This window comes from Eptesicus fuscus, chromosome 4 (genome assembly GCF_027574615.1).
Source record: "Eptesicus fuscus isolate TK198812 chromosome 4, DD_ASM_mEF_20220401, whole genome shotgun sequence".
Classification (NCBI taxonomy): domain Eukaryota; kingdom Metazoa; phylum Chordata; class Mammalia; order Chiroptera; family Vespertilionidae; genus Eptesicus; species Eptesicus fuscus.
This window is the reverse complement of record NC_072476.1, coordinates 70,466,883-70,492,361: the sequence shown is the minus strand read 5'-3', so window position 1 is coordinate 70,492,361 and position 25,479 is coordinate 70,466,883. Positions and strand designations below refer to the sequence as shown.

Sequence of the window (25,479 nt, the reverse complement as noted above, 5' to 3'; positions counted from 1 at the left end):
AAATAAATTTTTAAAAAATGGTGTTGGAAAAACTGGACAGATACATCCAAAAAAATGAAACTAGATCACCTTTTTATACCATGGACAAAAATAAACTCCAAATGAATTAAAGACTTAAATGTTATGTTCAAAACCATAAAACTCCTAGAAGTAAAATCTCTGACATCTCTCAGAGCATATTTTTTCTGATATATCTCCACAGGCAAGCAAAGCAAAAGAAAAAAATAAACAAACGGGACTACATCAAACTAAAAAGTTTTTGCACAGCAAAGGAAACCATCAACCAAATGAAAAGACAACCCATGAATGAAATAACATATTCGCCAACGATACATCTGATAAGGAGCTAATATCCAAAACTTATAAAGAACTTATAAAACTCAACACACAAAAAAAATCCAATTAAAAAATGAGCAAAAGACCTGAATAGACAGTTCTCCAAGGGGAACATACAGATGGCCAATAGACATATGAAAAAAAGTTCAACGTCACTAATCATCAGAGAAATGTAAATTAGAACCACAATGAGATATCACCTCTACCCATCAAAGTGGCTAACATCAATAAATCAACAAACAACACGTGTTGGCAAGGATGTGGGGAAAAAGGAATCTTTGTGCACTGTTGATGGGAATGCAACTTTGTACAGCCACTGTGGAAAGCAGTATGGAGTTTCCTCAAAAAATTAAAAATGGAACTGCCCTATGACCCAGCAATTCCACTTCTGGAAATATACTGGAAGAAACCCAAAACACTAATTTGAAAGAATATATGCACCCCTATGTTCACTGCAGTGTTATTTACAATAGCCAAGATTTGGAAGCAGCCCAAGTGCCCATCAGTACATGAGTGGATATAAAAGTTGTGGTACATTTACACAATAGAATACTATTTGACCATAAAAAAAGAAGGAAATTTTATCTTGTGTGACTGTATGGATGGACCTGGAGAGTATTATGCTAAGTGAAATAAGCCAGTCAGAGAACATGATTTCACTTATATGTGGAATCTAATGAATAAAATAAACTATCAAACAAAATAGAAACACACTCATAGATACACAAAAGAAGAATAGACAGACAGCTGTCAGAGGGGAAGGGGGTTGGAGGTTGGGCGGAAAAGGTGAAGGCTTAAGAAAAAGACTCCCTAACACAGATAACAGTATGGTAATTACCAGAAGGAAAAGGGGGTGGTGGGAGGTAGGAGAGGGTACGGGGGGTAACTGGTAATGGAAGACTTGGCTTGGGTTGGTGAATACATAATACAATATACAGATGATGTATTATAGAACTGTACTCCTGAAACCTATATAATTTTATTAACCAAAATTCAACTTTAAAAATCTCATGCAAAAAAAAAAAAGAATAGAAAAATCCAGAAATAAAAGAAAGTCATATTTAAGAATGACACAAAAGACAGGGGAAAAGGGAATATGTCTTTATGTATGTAAAGAATTTACATTTTTTCCAGCTTTATTGACATACAATTAACACATAACATTGTGTAAGTTTAAGGTGTACAATGTAATGATTTGATATACAGACTGGATGGGACAAAATTAAGTTTACAGTTGTGAATACACAAAACAGTTTATTCTTATATTACTAATTAATTACTAGAGGCTCAGTGCACGAAATTCGTGCACGGGTAGGATCCCTAGGCCTGGCTGGCAATCAGGGCCAATCGGGGCCTTCCTTCCAGCTGCCAGCTGGGGCCTCCCTTCCCTGGCTGCTGGCTGCCAGCTGTGGCCTTCCTTTGTTCTGTGCCACCCCCTGGTGGTCAGCGCATGTCAGCTATCGGTCTCCTGGTCAAACTCCATGGGGACAATTTGCATATTAGGCTTATATATAGAGAGAGATTGTATTATTTTCCATAGGAGCAACTGTAAACCTCCTTTTGCCCCATCCTGTATATATTTCAAAATGTTTACCACAATAAGGTTAGTTAAAATATTCTTCACCTCACATAATTACTTTTTGTTGTTGTTTATGTAATGGTGAGAACATTTAAGATCTACTCTCTTAGCAACTTTCAAGAGAAATGTTCATGGTTGCTTTTGAAACAAACAAACAAACAAACAAAAACACAAACAAATGATTTTCTAACTGCAGGTGAAGAAGTTTGGGTTAGCCTAAGGAAGAATGTATCAAAAAAATAAAAAAACTTATGAACCTTTCTGCTTCAGTAGAATAGAATACCTGGAATTTTAGATTAGGGCAAGCATCCTATGTTGGATGTGACTTAAATTGGGTCAGACTAAATTAAAAAGCACCTTGAGAGTCCCTCTAGCTCATGAACCTATGATTGAATGAATCTGTTTCTGTGATACAGTCCTGGGAGTTCCCTGGTACATGTGCAAGGACAACTGAATCCTTCACTGCATGAACCTAAAAATAATTCAATTCAAAGTGTTGTGGTTGTTTTACACACTGAAGTTAATTTTGCCTACATGCAAAATTGATTGGTGAAAGATTTTACTGTGGTGTAACAAATAAAGCAAAGTGTTGACTTGTGTTCTGTATGGTGTTATTGAGTGCAACATATGGATTTATTAAGACTTAAAAAAGAATTCTTAATTATTATTACAATCAAGAATTCAAAACATCCAACATAAAAAACACATAGAATTCTGGAGGAATTTACCTACAGCCAAATCCTTCACAGTGAAGTAAAACTCTATCCACTGAAAAAATTATTAAAATGTGATCAGTAAGCTGTGGGGAAGAAAGCTCTGTGCATAAATGGTTCTTCTTCATAGATAAATAGCTTCTGCAAAGTTTTTTTCTTGTTATTGCTGTTAATATATTGTTTAAATGTACTATAAGCAACAATTATCATTCATTGCTTGTGGGAATGCAAAATGGTAGAGCCACTTTGGAAGGCAGTTCAGCAGTTTCTTATAAATCTAAGCATTCTCTTAACCATATGATTCAGCAATCATACTCCTTGGTATTTAGCCAAGTTAGTTGAAAATTACGTACATACAAAAACTTACATACAAATGCTTACAGCGGGTTTATTTATATCCCCAAAGTTGGAAACAAACAAGATATTCTTCAATAGGTAAAAAAATAAACCATGGTATATCCATACAATTGAATATTATTCAACCATAAAAATAAGCTCTCAAGCCACAAAAAAACACGGAGGAACCTTAAATGCATGCTGCCCAGTCAAAGAAGCCAGTCTGAAAACAGAAAACCATGGAGACAATAAAGAAATCAGCGGTTATCAGAGGTTATGGTAGAAGGAGGAATAAATAGATAAACTCAGAGAATTTTTTAGGGCAGTGAAACTATTCTGTATGATACTGTAATGGTGCATATATGTCCTCATTTGTCAAAACCCAGTCTGTACAACAGAAAGAGTGAACCCACTGTAGACTTTAGTTAATAATAATGTAGCAATATTGGTTCACCAATTAAAACAAATGTACCATATTAATGCAAGATGTTAATAACAGGGGAAACTGAGAGGAGAGTGGATAAAGGAGATGTGGAGAATCTCTGTACTTTTTGTTAAATTTTTCTGTAAATGTAAAACTGTTCTAAAATTAAGTCTATTAATTTTTAATATAAAAATAAATAAATGTTAAGAATTAAATTATTCAAATAAAAAATATGTGCGGCTGATAAACAAAAAATCTTGAATGTTATTAGTAATACAAATACAAATGACAATGAAGTACTATTTCTCCTATTAACTTTCAAAGGAATTTTCAACTATTTTAAGTACAATGAGACCTGTACTTTTGTACACAATTGGTAGAAAGGAAAAACCATGACAGTCTTCCTGGAAAGCAATTTGGCAAGAATCTCAAACACATTTATTTCCCTTGCCTCAATAGTTCTAGGAATCTATATTTTAAAAGTGTGTGTGTGAGAGAAAGATTTTATAATAATGTAAAACTTGGAACAACAAAGGAATGATTAAGTAAGTTTTTGCATGCTCCTATGATGACATATTACATAACCAATAGAAGTTATGCTTAAAGAATATTTAATAATGGAAAAATGTCACATAATTATTAGTCCCATAGGTTTCTTTTTTACGTATTTTTTTCTTTATTGATTAAGGTATTACATATGTGTCCTTATTCCCCCAATGCTCCCCCACCCACCCCCACTCATGCCCTCACCCCCCTGTTGTCTGTGTCCATTGGTTAGGCTTATATGCATGCATACAAGTCCTTTGGTTGATCTCTCCCCTTTACCCCCACCCTCCCCTACTTCCCTCTGAGGTTTGAGGGTCTGAACGATGCTTCTCTGTCTCTGGATCTGTTTTTGTTCATCAGTTTATGTTGTTCATTATATTCCATAAATGAGTGAGAGCATGTGATATTTATCTTTCTCTGACTGGCTTATTTGCAACAGCATGGATGGAACTGGAGAGCATTATGCTAAGCGAAATAATCCCATAGTTTTTATATGGGAATATCCTTATTGATATTTCAGTTATGTTGTTTAAAAATTAAAATAATGCCAATAAGTGAATTAAACCTCAATAATGTTCTGACCCATGCTTTTTTCACCTAGTAATATATTATGGAATTTCTTGTATAAAAGTATATATGTATATATATTTATGAAGTATGAAGTGCTTCACACAATAAAATACTAAGAAATTGTTTTAAAAAGATGAAAGATAGATGTATAAATCTACATCTACCTTTCATCTTTTAAAAACAATACATCTTTTTAAAACAGTTTCTTAGTGTTTCATTGTGTGGAAGCACTTCATAGTTCATAAATCTATCAATATTTTTATTTACAGTATTTCATTGGATGACTGTAACAAAACACTATCATAGAAAATCCTGTTTTCAGGGACCTGTTGGTTGATTTTGTGTGTCAGTTTGTCCATCTGTATGCATACAAAGTTTTCCAGAAGCCTATATACAAAAATATTAATAATAGTAGTGGGATTAGGGGTAATTTAAATTGTCTTTTTTTATATAACCAGTTGTATTTTCCCAAATATTATATAAAATATTATATTACTTTTATATTAAAAGAAAAACTTTAATGAGTTCTCTTTACCTGGTTGATTTAAAAGTTCCAGGCATTAAGCATCAACTGTAGCATCAAGATCATTAAGGAAGGTGCTCTGTTGGAGTAGCTCCAGCTGGCAGTCAGGCTCGGCTCTTCCTTGTGCTTTACCAAGCCTGGCATCCTCTCAGACTGTTCTTCCTCTCAGGTGTCCCTTCCCACACCAGTTCTGCTTCTCCAAACCTTCCCCCTCCTTCAAAGCCCAAATCAACTCCTACCTCCTCCAGGGAGCCTGTTAGGATTATTCTAACCTGAATAGCACTTATAATAAACAACTAAATACTAATTGTTTTCTGGTTTCTTGTCTCTTCATTCCAACCAGACCATAAGCACCCTGAGGATAAACTCTTGATCCTACCTATTTGGACTCTTCACAGTGCCTCGTAATATAGTGGACACCTAATAAATACCTATTTGTTCTTAAATAAGATAATAAAGATGAAAACATCCAGCACAATGCCCACCACATATTAGATAATTAATAAATATTTGTTTTATCTGGAAGGATAATTTCTCAACTCAAAATTAACAAGACAGGGAAGGAATATTCAACCACTCCATGGCAGAGAGGGCAAGAGCAAGAACACTAAGAGTTACAGCTCTCCTACCTGTGATGGCTAATTACAGGTCACATCATGAAGGAAAGTGAACACACAGGCCAGGGCACATACCCAGTACGGGGGTCAATGTGTCCCTTCCTCTCTAAAATCAATTTTAAAATTTCTTTTTAAAAATTAAAAGAAAAGATGTTTGAGGTTAATTCAATCTTCACACAAAACATATCTTCAAACTACTTTACATTAAAAAGGACATCTTTGATCATTTTAATCAGGTTGTTTTATTTTGCCAACACAGTATTTGATTTACTGTGTACATCTCTGCATTTTACCTGTTCTTTCCATATGCACTATCTGCCTTCCAAGCAGATAGCTAAAAGTTAATTTTTTAAAAAGATTTTAAAAATATTGTTCATGACTTTTGGGTTGACTTTTCAACAATTCCAGCAGATTCTACCTATTTGGCATAATGTTAAGGACATTTCTGCCCAATTCATATGTTTTTCCAACTGCTGAAAGACCATGAGCAGGAATCAAGGCTATTTATTCTGGACCTAGACAAGGCTTAAAAGGCACATCCCAGAGGAAAGCAAGGCATTTATTCAGATTCATTCTAAAATATTATCTCCCTCGGTGCTCTCATCTCTATTCAATTTCTTCATTACTACCCATACAGAAATGACTCACAAATTTATATCTCCAGTCCAAGTCTTTGTCTTCTCAGACTTCAAACTTAACTATACAACTGGCAACTTACCTTATCCTCTTGAGATTCTCAAAAGTGCCCAACCTTAATGAATTCATGCTTTTACCACTACCCATACTCACCAATACTCCTAACCTGGTTTCCTTCCACAGTGGCTCACCTCAGTGAACTAGTATTCCATTGAACAAGCCTGAAAGCCAGAAGTCATCCATGACACCCCCTCTCCCTCACCTCCATGGCCAAACCATTCCCCAACTCTGTCAAAACTATTTGTTTCCCTCTATCTTCTCCACCATTTTAGCCAAGCTTTGTCTATTTTAGTAACTCCTACTCAGTCTACCTGTATCCTTTAAAACCCAGTGAAACCTATTCACCATATTACAGAAAAAGCAAAAGTTTTAATACATATTATATTCTTTGACCCTCTACTATTACAGGGCCTTTGCTTATACTGTTTTCTTGACTTGAATCAATCTTCCCTCCTTGATAACTTCAATTCCCTCACATTTCAGCTCAAGCATCATTTCACAGTGAAGCTTTCTTTGGCTTTTATGAGCAGGCCAAACCCCCCTGTCTCCTAGCACTTTGTTCATCTCCTTCAAAGAGTTCCTTAAGTTGTTATCTCACTAATCTAAGCCATAAAGGCATGAATTTTTCTAATTGCTTTCTCCCTACTGTATCCACGCACCTAGCATACTGTCTGACACATAATCGTTGCTCAAGAGATATTTATGGGATAAATACATAAACTAAAGTATAAATAATCAACATAAAAAATCCTTTCCCAAGAATAAGTTTTTATGACAACTACAAACTAGAAGGAGAATAAAACATTTCCTTGAATAAAAGAACATATGGGAAAAAAATGTCTAGCACACAATAGGTAAGCAATGTTGTAAAAAGTCACCTGTTTTAAAACTTTCATAGGACTAATATCTGCATTCTGTTCCTCTGTGTATTTATGGAGAGCAGGAACAAAGCAATGCATTTTGCTTCCAGGATGCTAATTATGAAATGTTTTTGTCTGTGTTTCTGCTCCTTGAACATTCTTTACTTTGTATAAATTTACACAAAATATAACAGGCCAAATGAAAAAAAAAAGAGTTGCAAGGATTTCTGTTTTGCAAGTTGGGCAGGATGCCTAGATGGGACAAAATTTAGGTCTTCCTATTAAATAGATACACAGCTGTCTAGTCTTAAGCCTCAGATAAAAAGTATCTACTACAAAGGGAATCATCTCTAAATATGGAGCAGAGAATTCAGGATTTCAAGTTTAGCTTCCTCCATGTGAAAGACATTCAAAGGGATCAAAGGTTAAGTGTTTAATCTTGAGTTCAGTTAAGGACACATTCCAATAAGGAAAAGCTGTGGGGCTTATAATTGTTTTATAAAATAGTGTGAAGAGAATTGTTTGGCTCTCATTTGCACATGACAGACTCACGATTCATTTCTTTAAATATGAAGCCTGAAATCACCCCATCTAAAATTATGTTTTCTACCAACATCCCTTAGTAACTACACATTGGAATGAGCACTGGCCTGGAGGCTACACCCACAGATCTGAGACGATGACATGCTCTTCCAGTTACAAGAACTCTGCTCAGGAGACTTGGGTTCTTGTCCCATTTCTCTGGCACTAATTAGCTCTGTGGCTCTCACACAGTCTCAGATCTTCACGTGTAAAATGAAAAGGTTGGATTGGTTAAGTTTTTAAAGCCCCTTCCAGTTCTAAATCCTTTGATTCATGCCTAAATCACTGCCAGGAGCCTGGATTGTCGCTAACTTCGTCTGTGGAGTCCCAAGTGCATTGGATGCAGGGATTCCTGCTCTTTGTAAAGGTTGGTTCCTAAAAGAAATTTATAGCACCATCGAAAAGTGAGCAGAGGAGAAACCTTTCCTTTCCTCAGAGGGGCATAAGCAGCCGCCAATCTGGGCTGACTGGAGGGGTGGGGTGGGAAAAGAAGTAGGGTGGGCAAGGCCGCCATGATGATGAAGCAGTTTTGCCCCCCAAATGGCACTGGCCAGACTTCCCTTCACTACTGCCGGGATCTCAGCAGGCAGGCCACTGACCTCACCAGTGATTCACGGGACTCAAGCCAATAACATAAACTCTTCCATACCAACCTTGTCATGGAGCAGCCCTCCGTGCATTTTTTTTAATTGTTGGTTTAGTTTAGTTTATTTTTCAGTTACGGTTTACAAGCAGTATTATTTTGTATTAGTTTCAGGTGTACAACATATACTTGGTTGGACAATCATATACTTTACAAAGTGTTCTTCCCTGACACCATACATAGTTATTACAGTTGTATTGCCTATATTCCCTATGCTGTACTTGACATCCCTAGGATGAAATTGTAACTACCACTTAGTACATCTTACTAGTAATCCCTTCACTATTTTACCCATCCCTCAATCTCCCTTCCCTCTGGTCTGTGTCTATTTTGTTTATTTTATTATTTAGGATCTAAAGAACAAAATGGTATTTGTCTTTCTCTGACTAATTTATTTCACTTAGCATAATATGCTCTAGGTCCCTCCATGCTGTTACAAGTGCTAAGATTTCATTCTTTTTTATGGACCAGTAGTATTCCATCATATACACTGAGTGGCCACATTATTATACGTTCAGAGATCATAATAATCTGGCCACTCAGTGTATATCCTATATAATAAAAGGCAAATATGCAAATTGTTCGGGCCAGGCTGGCCGGACCCCACCCATGCACGAATTCATGCACCAGGCCTCTAATCTTACCTTATAATAGACAAATATGCAAATTGACCGCACCTTCGCTACTCCCAAGCCACGCCCACCAACCAAGCCACGCCCATCAACAACCCACCAGGAAACCGTTGCAGGGACGTTGGGGTGTGGCAGAGCCCAAGGCCGGGAAAGCCGCCCGAGGCTTTCCCGGCCTTGGGCACCCGCGGGGTGCCTGCGCCGATCGCAGGAGCCGACCACTGGGGGTCGGCTCCTGTGATCGGGTCGCAGGGACGCTGGGTGCAGCCGAGCCCACGGCCGGGAAAGCCGCCCGAGGCTTTCTCGGCCTTGGGCACCAGCGGGGTGCCTGCGCCGATCGCAGGAGCAGACCACTGGGGGTCGGCTCCTGCGATCGGGTAGCAGGGACGCTGGGTGCAGCCGAGCCCAAGGCCACCGCCCAGGGCCAAGCCCGGACCCTGAAAGAAGGCAGAAGGCGGTGGCCACAGCCAAGGCCTGGGTCCCCGGTGCCGGCAGAAAACTGGTGCAGGCAGCCAGGTGAATGAAGGTCTATTGCACGAATCTTCGTGCAAACGGGCTACTAGTATATATATATATATAGAGAGAGAGAGAGAGAGAGAGGTATATATTAGAGGCCTGTTGCATGAATTCATGCATGGGTGGGGTCCGGCCAGCCTGGCCAGGGGGAGGGGACATGGGTGGTTAGCCGGCCTGCTTGCTGGTCGAACTCCTCTCTCTCTCTCTCTCTCTCTCTCTCTCTCTCTCTCTCTCTATATATATATATATATATATATATATATGTATATATATATATATATATATATATATATATACTGAGTGGCCAGATTATTATGCTTTCAGAGATCATAATAATCTGGCCACTCAGTGTATATGTAGCACTACATTTTTATCCATCTGTCTACTGATGAGCACTTGGGTTTCTTCCATGTCTTGGCTATTGCAAATAATGCTGTAATGAATATAGGGGTGGATATATTCTTTTGAATTAATGCTTTGGGTTTCCTCGGATATATGCCCAGAAGTGAAATCTCTGGGTTTCTGATTTTGAGGAAAATGCTTTTAGTTGTTCCCCTGTTGAGTATTATGTTAGCTGTGGGTTTGTCATATATGGCCTTTATTATGTTGAGGTATGTTCCCTTTATTCCCCCTTTGCTGAGAGCTTTTATCATAAACTAGAGGCCCAGTGCACAAAATTCATGCATGGGGGGGCGGTGTCCCTCAGCCCAGCCTGCACCAATCTGGGACCCCTCAAGGGATGTCCGGCTGCCGGACATCCCTCTCACAATCCAGGACAGCTGGCTCCCAATTGTTCGCTTGGCTGCCTTCCTGATTGCCCCTAACCACTCCCCTGCCAGCCTGATTGACGCCTAACTGCTCCCCTGCTAGCCTGTTTGCCCCTAACTGCCCTCCCCTGCAGGCCTGGTCACCCCTAACTGCCCTCTCCTGCAGGCCTGGTCCCCCCCTAACTGCTCTCCCCTGCGGGCCTGGGTCCCTCCCAACTGCCCTCCCCTGCTGCCCTGATCGCCCACAACTGCCCTCCCTTGCAGGCCTGGTCCCTCCCAACTGCCCTCTCCTGCTGGCCATCTTGTGGTGGCCATCTTGTGTCCACATGGGGGCAGCCATCTTTGACCACATGGGGGCAGCCATCTTGTGTGTTGGAGTGATGGTCAATTTACATATTACTCTTTTATTAGATAGGATGGGTACTGGATTTTGTCAAATGCTTTTCTGCATCTATTGATATGATCATATGATTTGTATTCTTTACTTTTTGTAATGTATCATGTTAATTGATTTGCAGATATTGTACCAACCTTGCATCCCAGAAATAAAACCCATTTGATCAATGTATTGCTGAATTCAGTTTGCTAATATTTTGTTGAGAATTTTTACATCAATGTTCATCAGAGATACTGACCTATAATTTTTTCCTCTGTAGTGTCTTTATCTGGTTTTGGAAACAGTATAATCCTGGCCTCCTGAAACAGGTTTGGGAATCTTCCCTCCTCTTAAATTATTTGTAGTTTGAGAAGGATGGGTTTTAGTTCTTCTTTGAATTTTAGATAAAATTCACCTGTGAAGCCATCTAGCCCATGGTTTTTGTTTCTTGAAAGTTTTTTGATTACTGCTTCAATTTCATTAATTGTAATTAGTCTGTTCAGATTTTCTTCTTGATTCCAATTTGGAAGATTATATGTTTCTAGGAATTTAACTATTTCTTCCAGATTGTCTAATTTGTTGGCACATCATTATTTATAAGCTATCCCTTCATTTAAAAAAAAAATGTATTTTGTCAAGTAACCATCTGACTGGGTTATTCCACAACAGAAGGTGTTAAAAGCAAAGAGAAATACCTATGCAAGAAGGACTTTTTCAAATAGGAGGCATAAACTCAAGCTGCCTCAGTCACTTTGTGCTTCCTTCCCCAGCAGAGAAGAGAAACACTCTTTTTTTTTACATCTCAAAATTGGGTGCCTTGTCCCTACTCAGGGCTTTACCATGGGCAAAAGACCAGTGTCGACGTCTCAGTCTATAGGAAAGTATTGTTTGTTCAACTAATCTACCAGAAGAAGATTCTAGATTAAATTTCCTTGCCTTGTTTTATAAATGATAAACTGCTATGCTCAGCATACTTTCTTCCAAATGTTACACGAAATGGAATATGTCAAAGTAAGTTTCAAATTTCATACTTAGAACTATAGAATCTCTAACATGTAGCAAGATGTTGTCAAAGTATAATTTGCTTAAGAGTAATGTTAATTGAGATTTTTTCTTGGCTATAATATACATTTGTCATTTCTTGGGGGAAAAAATTTTGTCAACTCCCTTCTGAATTATGGTTCTTAATTCTCTTCTGTTTTATTTTTTTCATTCTGCATTTTATTACTGAAATACATTGTCCTACCCATCTCACCCCACCCCACAATAAAAATCTCACCCAGATCTCCCATTCCTTTCCTTCATCCCCAAGGCAGTCCTGCACAAGTGCTCAAGAATTCACTTCCCACTGGACATTGTGGAGTGTGTCCAAGGGGTAGTCAAGTGGAAACTACCAGGAGCCTTTGTGGAGAAAAATGAAGGGGGGGTGATGTAGCTCAGGAGGAGCTTATTTGAGGGCCTTGGTCACTTGCTCATAGACAAGCTCGATGTCTTCAACATCTGGACAGGTGGAGACGAACTCTCCATGCATAGGCATTGGGCAAGTACCGATGCACCCCTCAGAACAACTCGGAGATGGAGAATCCGCGGTACTTCTTACGTACTACCTGTACTGTGTGGAGCTTTGGCAATGGGCTGCACTCAGCCAGAGTGAGCTCATCGCCACCCAGAAACTTCCTCTGAGAGATGCCCAGCACTGGTCTCATCCACTTCTTCTGGGGGCAGGGAGGGGTAGAGGGGAGAGATGTCAAGTAATGGTCTAAACTTTCAGGGCTTTCAGGAGCCCCTTCTCCAGATTATCATTGAGGCTTGGGTTTGAATTCTTGATGTAGGGAGAAAATCTGGCAAGTATGTCCAGGCCAGCTGTGTTGTATTCAGGGTTCAGAGTTGCCAACTTGGGGTACCTGGAGGACACAGCACTGCCTCCAAAAATTCCTTAATCTTGCTGGTGACTTGTGCGCACTTTGTTGCCGTACAGCAGAAATGGGAGCTGCCCTCCTGAACACAGCTTCTGTACCATCTTGGTTAACCTCTTGGTGTCAGTGGTGGTGATGCTGAAGGTGACTCCCTTGAGCCAGAGCACCATGAAGAGTCTCTGGGAGAAGGGGCTCTCAGCCTTGGCCCCATCCCTGCTAGCCTTTACAAACAATTCGACCAGCAGTTGTTCTTCAGCCATGGTTGCACTGGGATCCAGGAAGTTGCCTTCGCTGAGGGAAAGGGAGGGACCCAGGTGCAGGAAGGCGGGTCTCACAAGCAAAGATTCTCTCCCCAAGAGCTAGGACTGTCCCCTCAGCTCAACACCAGCCTGGTCAGACTCACTTACTTTAGACTCCACCAGTCCAGTAGACCCTATTCTCAGCTCCTTCAGCTCAATCCCCTCTGGGGCTGCATCAAGGAGCTCTTCTGTTTTATTTGAATAAAAAATTGACTTTCATCTTAAGTAGGCATGATAAAAAAGAAAATTTCTATCTGAAAAAGTCCATAATATGAGCCCATCCTTTTACTATCCAGTCCTGCAACATTACCTTGGGTATTTTTGGCCTAAGCCAATCTTTCAATATTTACTTTATGTACGTAAATAATACAAGTTCTTTTAAAAATGCTACTTACATTCCAAAAAAGCAATCACTCTTATTGTCCTCTGCTGTCATTCCAGACTCAATGGTTCTAATCCAAATTCGTGGGTGACTGGAAAGACACCACCCTCATCCTATTGGATTCATTATGAATAACACAAATGACACTTATAATTACTGTCAGATAGCTGGCCACCTTCTTAGAAGTTCCGAAAAGCAAGATGCCCCAAATGTGTATCATAAATGTTTATTAGTTAGTCAGATTACAAAGCAAACTATAGCTTACTCAAAATAAAGTGGCACTTTTTCATTTTTTAAATTTGAGTTACAGTGTTTCTAAGTTAAACACAGAGTATAAATACTGATATGCATAATGTAAATATCTGAGTTATTTGCATGAAAGTACCATTATAAATAGAAGTCAACCTATAACAAGTTTTGTTTTAGGAGAGTTATTGTTTAAATTCATATTGAAAGTAGTAAAATCCCACTAAATAAGGAGATTATTTTCTTTATAAGGCAAATTGTGTGTTTCAGTGAATATTCAAAAAGGAACATTTCAAATTACTTATCTTAAGATAAAGAATAAAGTCCTATCTACTCTCTGGTTTTCTCATTCCCCTCTACATTATAGATTAAATCTCATAATATTGTTTTGAATGTTATCTTCCTTCCTTCTGACTCCACATTCTATTTTAACATAGTAAATTTGTTAACAATTTGACACCCAAAACTCTATGCCTATTTTCATCTATCTCCATAGTAACTGCATTCAGCACAATGTAAAACATTAAATTAAAGACAACAACATATAACTAAGGAGAAATTGTTTTCTAAGTACTCTGCTATAAATTCCAGCAACAACTTTGTAATGGAATTGACTATGCCCTTTAAATAATCTCCCTTTTGGAAGAAATGACATCAAGTTGACATATAAAATTGTGCATTATTCTATAGGATTGTTTAAGATATAACAGTAAAGACAAAACAGTTGCCCAAGTTGAAATCCAAAGGGAAGGCAAATCGTAATGGCAGATGTGGCTTCCCCAAGACTTGAGCAAAACTATTATAGTACTTCCCCCAAGGAACAATTCCCCTTCCCAGCAGGAAACTCATTGGAACACCCCTGAGTCACTTGCAAATTGTTATGTGACATCAACTCACTTCCATCATAAGCAATTTCAATATAAACATTTAAAGCCACATATGATGATTTCATAGGCCTGAATGTTCTCTTGATAGCTAAAGATGACAGATTCCAAAGGAGATTTAGCCAAGTGACAGTAACCATGTAGATGCCTGCTAGGAGGCTGACCATCACAACATAGTAACTTATAGGTTTATATGTTGGTTTACCCAGCACCCATCATTATAATGGTCAAGTGTTGTAACACATCAAACATTACAACACAATAGACTGCCAAAAACTTACACAAACAACAAAGCCACACTCTCCTTGTTGAATGATTCATATAATTACAATGAAAATATCATCAACAAGGATCATAAACTGAAACTATTATTAAAGAAAACAAATAAAGCTTTACTGTGTAGAAAAAAAAAACAACCATAAGATTCTGACCTAGAATAATAGAATCCTATAGTTGGAAAGAGTCTTAGAGGTCATCTAATTCAGCAACCCACCTGATGCAGAAGTTTATTCTACAATGTTCTTGACAAGTGGCCATTCAGCCTCTCCTTATTCCTGTCCACTGCCCAAGAGTTGCTATTGACTCAAAATTTGCCTTGCTGAAACTTCCACTCATGACTCTGTTTTCTAGAGTTTTTAAATTAATTAAGTCTCTGACTAACTCAGTTGGTTTTTAAAAAATACATAATAATAACATATCAAGCACTTATTGAGTACTTACTTTGTGCCAGGCATTTGACTAGATATTTATATGAACCATCTTATTTATTTAGTGATTATAAGTGTAAACTCTGGAGCCAGACTGTCTGAGTTAGAATTCTGGCTCTGCATTTACTAGCTATATGACATTAGAAAAGTCATTTAGCCTCCCTGTGCTTCAGTTCCTCAACGATAAAATAGGAATAATAATAATAATGTCTACATGATACGGTTGATAGGAAAATTCAATGCTAGTATATGTAAAGTGTTTAGAATAGTGCTCAGCACACGGTAACGACTGTAAAAATGTTGTTGTGCTACTCATTGTTATTATTATTTCTCTTATAATCCCATTCTACAGGTGAGAAGGCTGAGGTGTAGTAAAGAGTTTAGGCAACATAAGTCTGGGATTTTCAATTGTCATTGTTCATTCACATCTGGAAAAGATTTATTATGCAATCTATTTGCTATTTCTCATGTGTTTGTGATTCCATTTAGCTTTGTATATTAGTCTATTTAAATTGATTCCATGTCGGGAACTTTCTTCAGTGTTTGATTTGTTCTAAGAGTTTGGAACCAAGAGTATGGCTTCTCCAAAAGAAGCATTCCTAATATTATATTCTCTAATGAAATAAAATCATCTAGTGTTAAACTAGAGATGGTAAATGTGCGTTTGGAAAACTATATTATAAAATGTATCAAGAATCATAAAATCATTCAAAGCCTTTGATTCAATGGTCCTACTCATGGAAAGTTATTCTAGGGAAATAATTGAACAAAACAAATGAGCTACACACCTCCAAATCTTCCTTACAGCATTATCAGCTTCATTCTCCAAAATATATTAGGGGTATAGTTAGGTAAATAAACATGAAGGGAAATTATGTAGTAATTAAATAATCATTATGAAACATGGAAAGTTTATAATAAATTTTAAAAAGCACCCAAAGTTGAGATATTATGGAATTATCACTATATTTTTAAATTTATCTTTATTGTTGAAAGTATTACAGATGTCCCCCTTTTTCCCCTTCATTGACCCCCTTCCCCCATTCCTGCCCCTTCCCCAGGCCTTCACTGCACTATTGTCTGTCCATGAATTATGGATATATACAGATAAGTTCTTTGGTTAATCTCTTCCCATCTGCCCCCTGCTCTGAAATTCATCAGTCTGTTGCATGCTTCCATGTCTCTGGGTCTATTTTGTTTGTCAGTTTAATTTGTTCAATAGATTCTACATATAAGTGAGATCATGTGATATTTATCTTTCTCTGAGTGGCTTATTTCATTTAGCATAATACTCTCCAGGTCCATCCATGCTGCCTCAAAGGGTAAGAGAGCCTTCCTTTTTTACAGCTGCATAATATCCCATTGTGTAAATGTACCACAGTGTTTTTTTAACCATTCATCTACTGATGGGCACTTGGGCTATTTCCAAATCTTAGCTATTGTGAATAATGCTGCTATGAACATAAGGGTGCATGTATTCTTTCTGATTGGTGTTTCCAGATTCTTAGGATATAATCCTAGAAGTGGGATCACTGGGTCAAATGGCAATTCCATTTTTAATTTTTTGAGGAAATCCCATACTGTTTTTCACAGTGGTTGTACCAGTCTGCATTCCCACCAGCTATGTACTAGGTAGGGTTCCTTTTCTCCACATCCTTGCCAGTACTTGTTGTTTGCTCACTATTAATATATGTATGCTTAAAGACAAAACTGGGAGAAAATATCCCCAAATGGAAATAGTTCTGTTAAAATGGCTCACTTCAAAAAAAAAATGTTTTAATCTTACCTAATAATAGACAAACATGAAAACTGACCATACCTCCACTACGCCACCAGCCAATCAGGAGTGATATGCAAATTAACCCAACAAAGATTGCAGTTAATTTGCATACACAGGCGCTGAGTGACGGGGGGGCGGGATGTTTGTGTCATCACCATGGCGATGACACAGGCGTTCTGCCCCACCCCTGGTCTCTCAGGGCCTTTGTGCAGTGTGGGAAGGGGGGGCTGGAGCGGAAAGAGGCGGCTTGGGGGCCTGAGCAGAAAGGATCTGGGCCGGAGTGGAAAGGCGGTGCCGGCAGGGAAAGAAAAGCCCATTCTAGCACATTCTAGAATCTTTGTGCATCGGGCTTCTAGTATTTATATAATAGGATAGTATACTTAGTGACAATGAGCTAAAACTACATATATCAATATGAGTAAGTCTTTTTTTAAACTTTCTTCCGTTTCTTTTCTTTCTTATTCTTTTTCTTCCTTTCTTTCTCCCTCCTTCCCTCCCTCCTTCCCTCCCTCCCTCCCCTCTCTCTCTCTTTTCTCTCTTTCTTCCTTTCTTTCTTCTTTCTTTCTTTCTTTCTTTCTTTCTTTCTTTCTTTCTTTCCTTCTTTCTTTCTTCTTTCCACCTTGTCACACCACCAATTGAAGCAAAACAACACAATATGCTGCTGCTTCACCCAAAAGTGGTGTTTTTACTTTGACCTTTCTTCACAGCTCAGTGGGTCATTAGCAAAAGGCCCACAGAGTGCTTTAAAAAGGGGTATGAATAAATCTTGAGCACAAAAATCTTCAGTAAGATAGATATGACTTCATTTCATTTATACAAAGTTGTTAAAACTTATAAATGCCATACCATATTATTGTTACAAGCACACATATACATGTGGTAAAAGTTTAAATATCTGGATAGAAATGATAAACACCAAAATTTAATCTAATGATTACCTCTAGGGCTAAGGAGGGAAAATTATCCAGGGAAAGATTCACCAGGAAAACGTATTTCATAAGCTGGTTAGAGAGTAACCTGGTTATTTAACAGTATTATCTTCTACCAGTGGTTCTCAACCCATCTGAGCCGTTTATTAAAAATACAAATGTCTGGAGGTTCGGAGAAAATGGCGACGGAATAGAGTCGGGTTTGGAGTCTGTTCCTGGGGCGGAGAGTCGGAGCAGCAGAGGCTCGCAGAGGGAGTGTATGTGGGCAAGCCAAGGGACAGCTAAACTCCAGGAGAAGGCGGGGGAGTGCTGGGCAGTGTTCCTCTGACCGCGCAGCACCCACAGGGGCTGGGTCCCCTCCTGGAGCTGCGGGCTCGCCGGGCGCCTCGCCATCTTGCAAGGAAAGGAGGATTTTGGTGGAAACCTGACTTTCCGCGACAACTGCAAACACTGAGCTGCTGGGAGCACCAGACCACCGGTCCCCTATCAGCGCAAACATTCGGATTCAAAGAAACTCTTCACTGCACCACGGAAAGAGAGAGAAATCTATATAACCAGACATCCGGAGAAGAGAGACCATGAGGAGACAAAGAAACAGCCCGCACAGGAAAGAGAAGCAGGCATCACCAGAAAAGGAAGTAAACGATTTAGAGGCAAACAACCTATCAGAGAAAGAATTCAGAGAAATGATCATAGGGTGGCTGAAAAGGATGGAAGACAAATTCGACAATATGAGTAAGAACCAAGAAGAAATGAAGAAGAACCAAGAAGAAATGAAAAATGACATCGCTGCTGTAAAGAACTCAATAGAAAGCATCAAGAGTAGACTAGATGAAGCAGAGGACCGCATAAGTGAGCTAGAAGACAAGATGGAAAAAAATACCCAATTACAACAGCTTCTAGAAACAAAAATTAGAAAGATTGAGGAGAGCGTAAGGGAACTTCGGGACAATACAAAACAAAACAACATCAGGATAATAGGGGTGCCAGAAGGAAAGGAAACTGAGCAAGGAATAGAAAACCTGTTTGAAGAAATAATAACAGAAAACTTCCCTGATATAGGGAAGAAAAAACCCACACAAATCCAAGAAGCTCACAGAGTTCCAAGCAAAATGAACCCCAAAAGACCGACGCCAAGGCACATTATAGTTAAGTTGGCAAACACCAACGACAAAGTAAGAATCTTACAAGCGGCCAGAGAGAGACAGACAGTTACATACAAAGGAACCCCCATCAGACTAGCAACTGATTTCTCAACAGAAACTCATCAGGCCAGAAGGGAATGGAATGAAATATACCAAGTCATGCAAAGGAAGGGTCTAAATCCAAGAATACTGTACCCAGCAAGGCTATCAATCAAAATTGAAGGTGAAATCAGGAGCTTCACAGACAAAAAAGGACTAAGGGAGTTTATCACCACCAAACCAGCAATGAAAGAAATGCTAAAGGGTCTGCTGTAAAAAAAAAAAAAAAAAAAAAGAAAGAAATAGGAAGCAAAGAATGTACACAGGGGTATAGAATAAAAATGGCGTCAAATAAGTACCTATCAATAATAACTTTAAATGTAAATGGATTGAATGCCCCAATCAAAAGACACAGGGTAACAGACTGGATAAGAAAACAAAACCCAGATATCTGCTGTCTACAGGAAACCCACCTCAAAAAAAAGGATGCATACAGACTGAGAGTAAAGGGATGGAAAAAGGTTTTCCAGGCAAATGGAAATGAAAAAAAAGCTGGGGTTGCAATACTTATATCTGACAAATTAGATCTCAAAGTGAAGGACATAACAAGAGATAATGAAGGCCACTTCATAATACTAAAGGGAGAAATCCAACAAGAAGAAATAACTCTGGTAAACATATATGCACCCAATACAGGAGCACCAAGATACATTAAAAAACTCCTGGAAGATATCAAAGGAGAGATTGACAGTAATACAATCATAGTAGGAGACTTCAATACCCCACTATCACCATTGGACAAATCCTCTAAACAAAAAATCAGCAAAGAAACATCAAACCTAAATGACTCACTAGAACAGATGGAATTAATCGACATCTTCAGAACATTTCACCCCAAAGCCACAGAATATACATTCTTCTCAAGTGCACATGGGTCATTTTCAAAGATAGACCATATGTTAGGACATAGGCAAAGTCTCTCCAAATTCAAGAAGATAGAAATCATATCAAGTATCTTCTCAGATCACAGTGGCATAAAACTGGAAATCAACTACAATAAAAACAACCCAAAGAAATCAAATACTTGGAGACTAAACAGCATGTTATTAAACCATGACTGGGTTACCAAAGACATCAAGGAAGAAATAAAAAACATCATGGCAACAAACGACAATGAAAACACAACAATCCAAAATCTATGGGACACAATGAAAGCAGTCCTGAGAGGGAAGTTCATAGCTCTACAAGCCTACTTCAAAAAACAAGAAACAATGGTAATAAATTACCTAACCCAACAACTCAAAGAGTTAGATAGAGAGCAACAAGATAAGCCCAGTGTAAGCAGAAGGAAAGAAATAATAAAGATCAGAGCGGAGATAAACGACATAGAGACCAAAGAAACAATACAAAAGATCAACAAAACCAAGAGCTGGTTCTTTGAAAGGATAAACAAGATTGATGGACCTCTAGCCAGGCTCACCAAGAAGCAAAGAGAGAGGACCCAAATAAACAAAATCAGAAATGAAAGAGGTGAAATAACAACAGATCCCGCTGAGATACAAAGGATTGTTACAAAATACTACGAACAACTCTATTCCAACAAACTGGACAACCTAGAGGAAATCGACATATTCCTAGAAAAATACAACCTTCCAAAACTTAATCAGGAAGATTCTAAACAGCTCAACATGCCAGTAACTATGGAAGAAATTGAAGCAGTCATCAAAAAGCTTCCGGCAAACAAAAGCCCGGGGCCAGATGGCTTCACAGGAGAGTTTTATCAAACTTTCAAGGAAGAACTAAAACCTATCCTCCTCAGACTATTCCAAAAAATTCAAGAGGAAGGAACACTTCCAGGCTCCTTCTATGAAGCCAGCATCACCCTAATACCAAAACCAGATAAAGACAACTCAATGAAAGAGAATTACAGGCCAATATCCCTCATGAACATTGATGCCAAAATCCTCAACAAAATTCTAGCAAATCGGCTCCAGCAGTACATCAGAAAGATAATACACCATGACCAAGTAGGATTTATTCCAGGAATGCAAGGATGGTACAATATCCGCAAATCAATAAACGTGATACATCACATAAACAAATTGAGAGATAAAAATCACATAGTCATATCAATAGATGCAGAAAAAGCATTTGACAAAATCCAACACCCTTTCTTGATAAAAACTCTCAACAAGGTGGGAATAGAAGGCTCGTACCTCAACATAATAAAAGCTATTTATGATAAACCCACAGCAAACATCATACTCAATGGGCAAAAACTAAAACCATTTCCCCTAAGAACAGGAACAAGACAGGGATGCCCACTCTCACCACTCCTGTTTGACATAGTACTGGAAGTATTAGCTACCGCAATTAGGCAAGAAGAAGAAATAAGAGGCATCCAAATTGGAAAAGAAGAAGTGAAGCTGTCCTTATTTGCAGATGACATGATATTGTACATAAAAAACCCAAAAGATTCCATCAAAAAACTAATAGACTTAATAAATGAATTCGGCAATGTAGCGGGATACAAAATTAACGCCAAGAAATCTATGGCTTTTCTATACACCAATAATGAACTTACAGAAAGAGAGACTAAAAAAGCAATCCCATTTACCATCGCACCAAAAAAATTAAGATACCTAGGAATAAACTTAACTAAGGAGGTAAAAGACCTATACGCAGAAAACTACAGGACACTGAAAAAAGAGATAGAGGAAGACGTAAACAGATGGAAGAACATACCATGTTCCTGGATTGGTAGAATCAACATCATTAAAATGTCCATACTACCCAAAGCGATCTACAGATTCAATGCACTCCCCATCAAAATACCAACAGCATATTTCACAGACCTAGAAAGAACTCTCCAAAAATTCATCTGGAATAAAAAAAGACCCCGACTAGCCTCAGCAATCCTCAGAAAGAAGAATAAAGTAGGTGGGATCTCAATACCAGATTTCAAGCTGTATTACAAAGCCACTGTTCTCAAAACAGCCTGGTACTGGCACAAGAACAGACATATTGATCAATGGAACAGAATAGAGAACCCAGATATCGACCCAAACCACTATGCTCAATTAATATTTGACAAAGGAGGCATGAACATACAATGGAGTCAAGACAGTCTCTTCAATAAATGGTGTTGGGTAAACTGGACAGATACATGCAAAAAAATGAAACTAGATCACCAACTTACACCATACACAAAAATAAACTCAAAATGGATACAGGACTTAAACATAAGACGGGAAACCATAAAAATACTAGAGGACTCCACAGGCAACAAAATCTCAGACATATGCCAAAAGAACTTCTTCACTGACACTGCCCCTAGGGCAATGGAAGCTAAAGAGAAAATTAACAAATGGGACTACATCAAAATAAAAAGCTTTTTTACAGCAAAAGAAACCATCAACAAAACAACAAGAAAGCCCACCGCATGGGAAAACATATTTGCAAATGCTATCACTGATAAAGGTTTAATCTCCAACATCTACAGGCAGCTTATGCAACTTAATAAGAGGAAGATAAATGATCCAATAAAAAAATGGGCAACAGACCTAAACAGAATATTTTCAAAAGAAGACAGAAGGAAGGCCAAGAGACACATGAAAACATGTTCAAAGTCACTTATTATCCGAGAGATGCAAATCAAAACAACAATGAGGTACCATCTCACACCTGTCAGAATGGCTATCATCAACAAATCAACAAACAACAAGTGTTGGCGAGGATGCGGAGAAAAAGGAACCCTCGTGCACTGCTGGTGGGAATGCAGACTGGTGCAGCCACTGTGGAGAACAGTATGGAGTTTCCTCAAAAAACTGAAAATGGAACTCCCATTTGACCCAGTAATCCCACTCCTGGGAATATATCCGAAGAAACTAGAAACACCAATCAGAAAGGATATATGCACCACTATGTTCATAGCAGCACAATTTACAATAGCTAAGATTTGGAAACAGCCTAGGTGCCCATCAGCAGATGACTGGATCGGAAAACTGTGGTACATCTACACAATGGAATACTATGCTGCCATAAAAAAGAAGGAATTCTCATCATTTGCAGCAACCTGGATGGAATTGGAGAACATTATGCTAAGTGAAATAAGCCAGTCAATGAAAGAAAAATACCACATGATCTCACTCATTTAGGGATAGTAAAGAACATTATAAAGTGGTGAACAAAAAGATAGATACAGAGACAGTAAAGCATCAAACAGACTTTCAAAGTACAGGGGGAAAGTTTGGGAAAGGTGGGGGAGTTATGAAATCAAACGAAGGACTTGTATGCATGCATATAAGCATAAACAATGGACGCAAAACTCTGGGGGGGGAGGGCATGTGTGGGTGTGGGGTGGGGGGTAATAGTAAGATATGTACACATATAATACCTCAATAAAAATATTAAAAAAAAAAAATACAAATGTCTGGGCGCCACCACTCTAGATTAGATTCAATTGGTTTAAAGTAAGATCTGGGCATCAATAATTTGAAAAGTTCCCAGTTGATTCTAATGAGCACCTAGAGTCAAGGACTAATGTATTTTTAGTATAGCTAAAATATATAGTAATGATTACAACTGACCTTTAAAATTGCTATGTTGTTTAGCCATAAAAATATGAGGCTATATTTACATACATACATACATACATACATATCTTTGATTCTGCTTAACTCAGAAAACTAAAGAACACTGCAGCTCTCTGAGTCCAGGTATCCGTGGACTCTTTGCTATCCACAATACGAAGAATCCAGCATGTGCATTATGCAAGAGTGGAAACCAAGCCAAAACAGATCAGGGAATCAGAACTGTTTAAATTGTCATGCCAGCAACAGCACAACTGAAAATGACACCCCCATAGTATTGTTTTCCCTGTAGAGTGAATTTCACAAGAGCTCCCTTGTAGAGGGTGACTCTACGCCTGCAGCTTCCTCCACTGGGCCTCTCTCTGACTGTAATAAAGGAAGAAGAGAAAGAAGCCCATCTGTTAGGTCTCTGCAAGGCAGGCTTGTCAGATTTCCATGATGCCAGGCCTGCAGCTACAGTGGCAGAATCACCCTGTGGGCCAACAAGGAAAATAAAACAATTGCCTTCTGAAGCAATTGAGGATGGTCTCAAAGACATGGGAAGAAGCCAAAGGAAGCTGCAGGGGCCAATGACAAACTCATCTACTAGTAGCTTCCTCAGGTTAGCTAGATGAGGAAGCAGAGCCCACAAGTGTTGATGACAGGACTACGCCACCCGATCACCAGCTGTTCACGCTCCTAAGCCTCTCCCCCTTCTCCGTTCCTTTCCGTCAGACTATCCATGAATTTCTGTCCTGGTCTTCTACAGAGTGGGGAATGTGAAGAAGAGGACAGTAGACGGAGATGAAGTCATAAATTTCGTGGTAAAAAAACCCAACAACAATTAAATAAATAAAATATAGAAATAGTGGGGGGAAAGCCAAATTAATAGAATAACTTTTATTGATTGAAATTTTGGTCTTTAGCAACTTAAAATTAGATACCCTTAAAGAGAAAAGAAATGCCACCTTTTGGTGAAAACAATAACAAAACAGTAACTCATTTTTTGCACTATTTATTACAAAATCTGTCATCAATGGAACCTAAGTTTTAACAGGACAATGCAGGTCCTGTTAGTCGAAGGCCCCAGCATACCAAACTGTGGGAATATTTTTACTAAGGAACTTGAAAATTCCAATGGGTCACAAAAGGTTAAGTAAAAGGAAAAAAGAGACATATAGAATGAAAGCAGCACTGCTGAAATTAATATTTATTAACTATCCTAATATTTTTAAATGGTGATATTTAAATAAAATATCCTGGCTAAGACTAGCTAAGGAGTGCCATGGTAAAAACAGTGACTTCCTTTTCTTAGAAAAGGGAATTTGTGTCAGCAAATGGCTCTTATGGTCCATTTGTAGAAAGAAGTTCATTAGAAAAGAGGCCTCTCAAGTTTCTCCAGACTGAAGGAATAGTGATTAATTTTGAGATGTTATGGATGAGTGAGCATGTAAACAAACGTGGGAAGAAGCAGGAAGGTAAGGAATGCTAACAACCACCGCTAATATGCCTGGCACACATTTAAAAAAATATTTATTTCTCCAAAGCTAATCATCCTAGCATCAGAAACAAAAGTTGAGGGATTGAGCTCTATTCCAAGAACAGTTTTGACAATATTAATTACATTGGTAAACCAACTCAGAAACAATAAAAAGAAATCAAACCATGTTTCAGCTCCAGTGAAAAGGCAGTGTTTGCCAAAAAGGCCCCAATAACAAGGCAAAAATCATTTTCAAACGACTGAAACAAGTCTAACTCTGAAGACTAAAAAACTAAAACCTCTAGAAAGGAAAGAAAATAAAACAATTTTCTACTTTAATAAATACTGTAGTCCTTTTTAAAGAAACAAAATGCTGTAATGTGCTAGT

General features: G+C 38.4%; 1 long non-coding RNA gene, 1 other non-coding gene and 1 pseudogene across 2 annotated transcripts in view; all 3 read right to left on the bottom strand.

The window, feature by feature from the left end:
• LOC129148861 (uncharacterized) overlaps positions 1 to 25,479 on the bottom strand; it is a 133,782-nt gene that overhangs the window by 71,209 nt on the left and 37,094 nt on the right. The window lies entirely within an intron of this gene.
• Positions 12,161 to 12,889, bottom strand: LOC103305222 (chloride intracellular channel protein 1-like; annotated as a pseudogene).
• Positions 17,546 to 17,681, bottom strand: LOC114230212 (small nucleolar RNA SNORA21). The gene has a single exon (XR_003616071.1). It is a non-coding gene; the product is annotated as a small nucleolar RNA SNORA21 (small nucleolar RNA).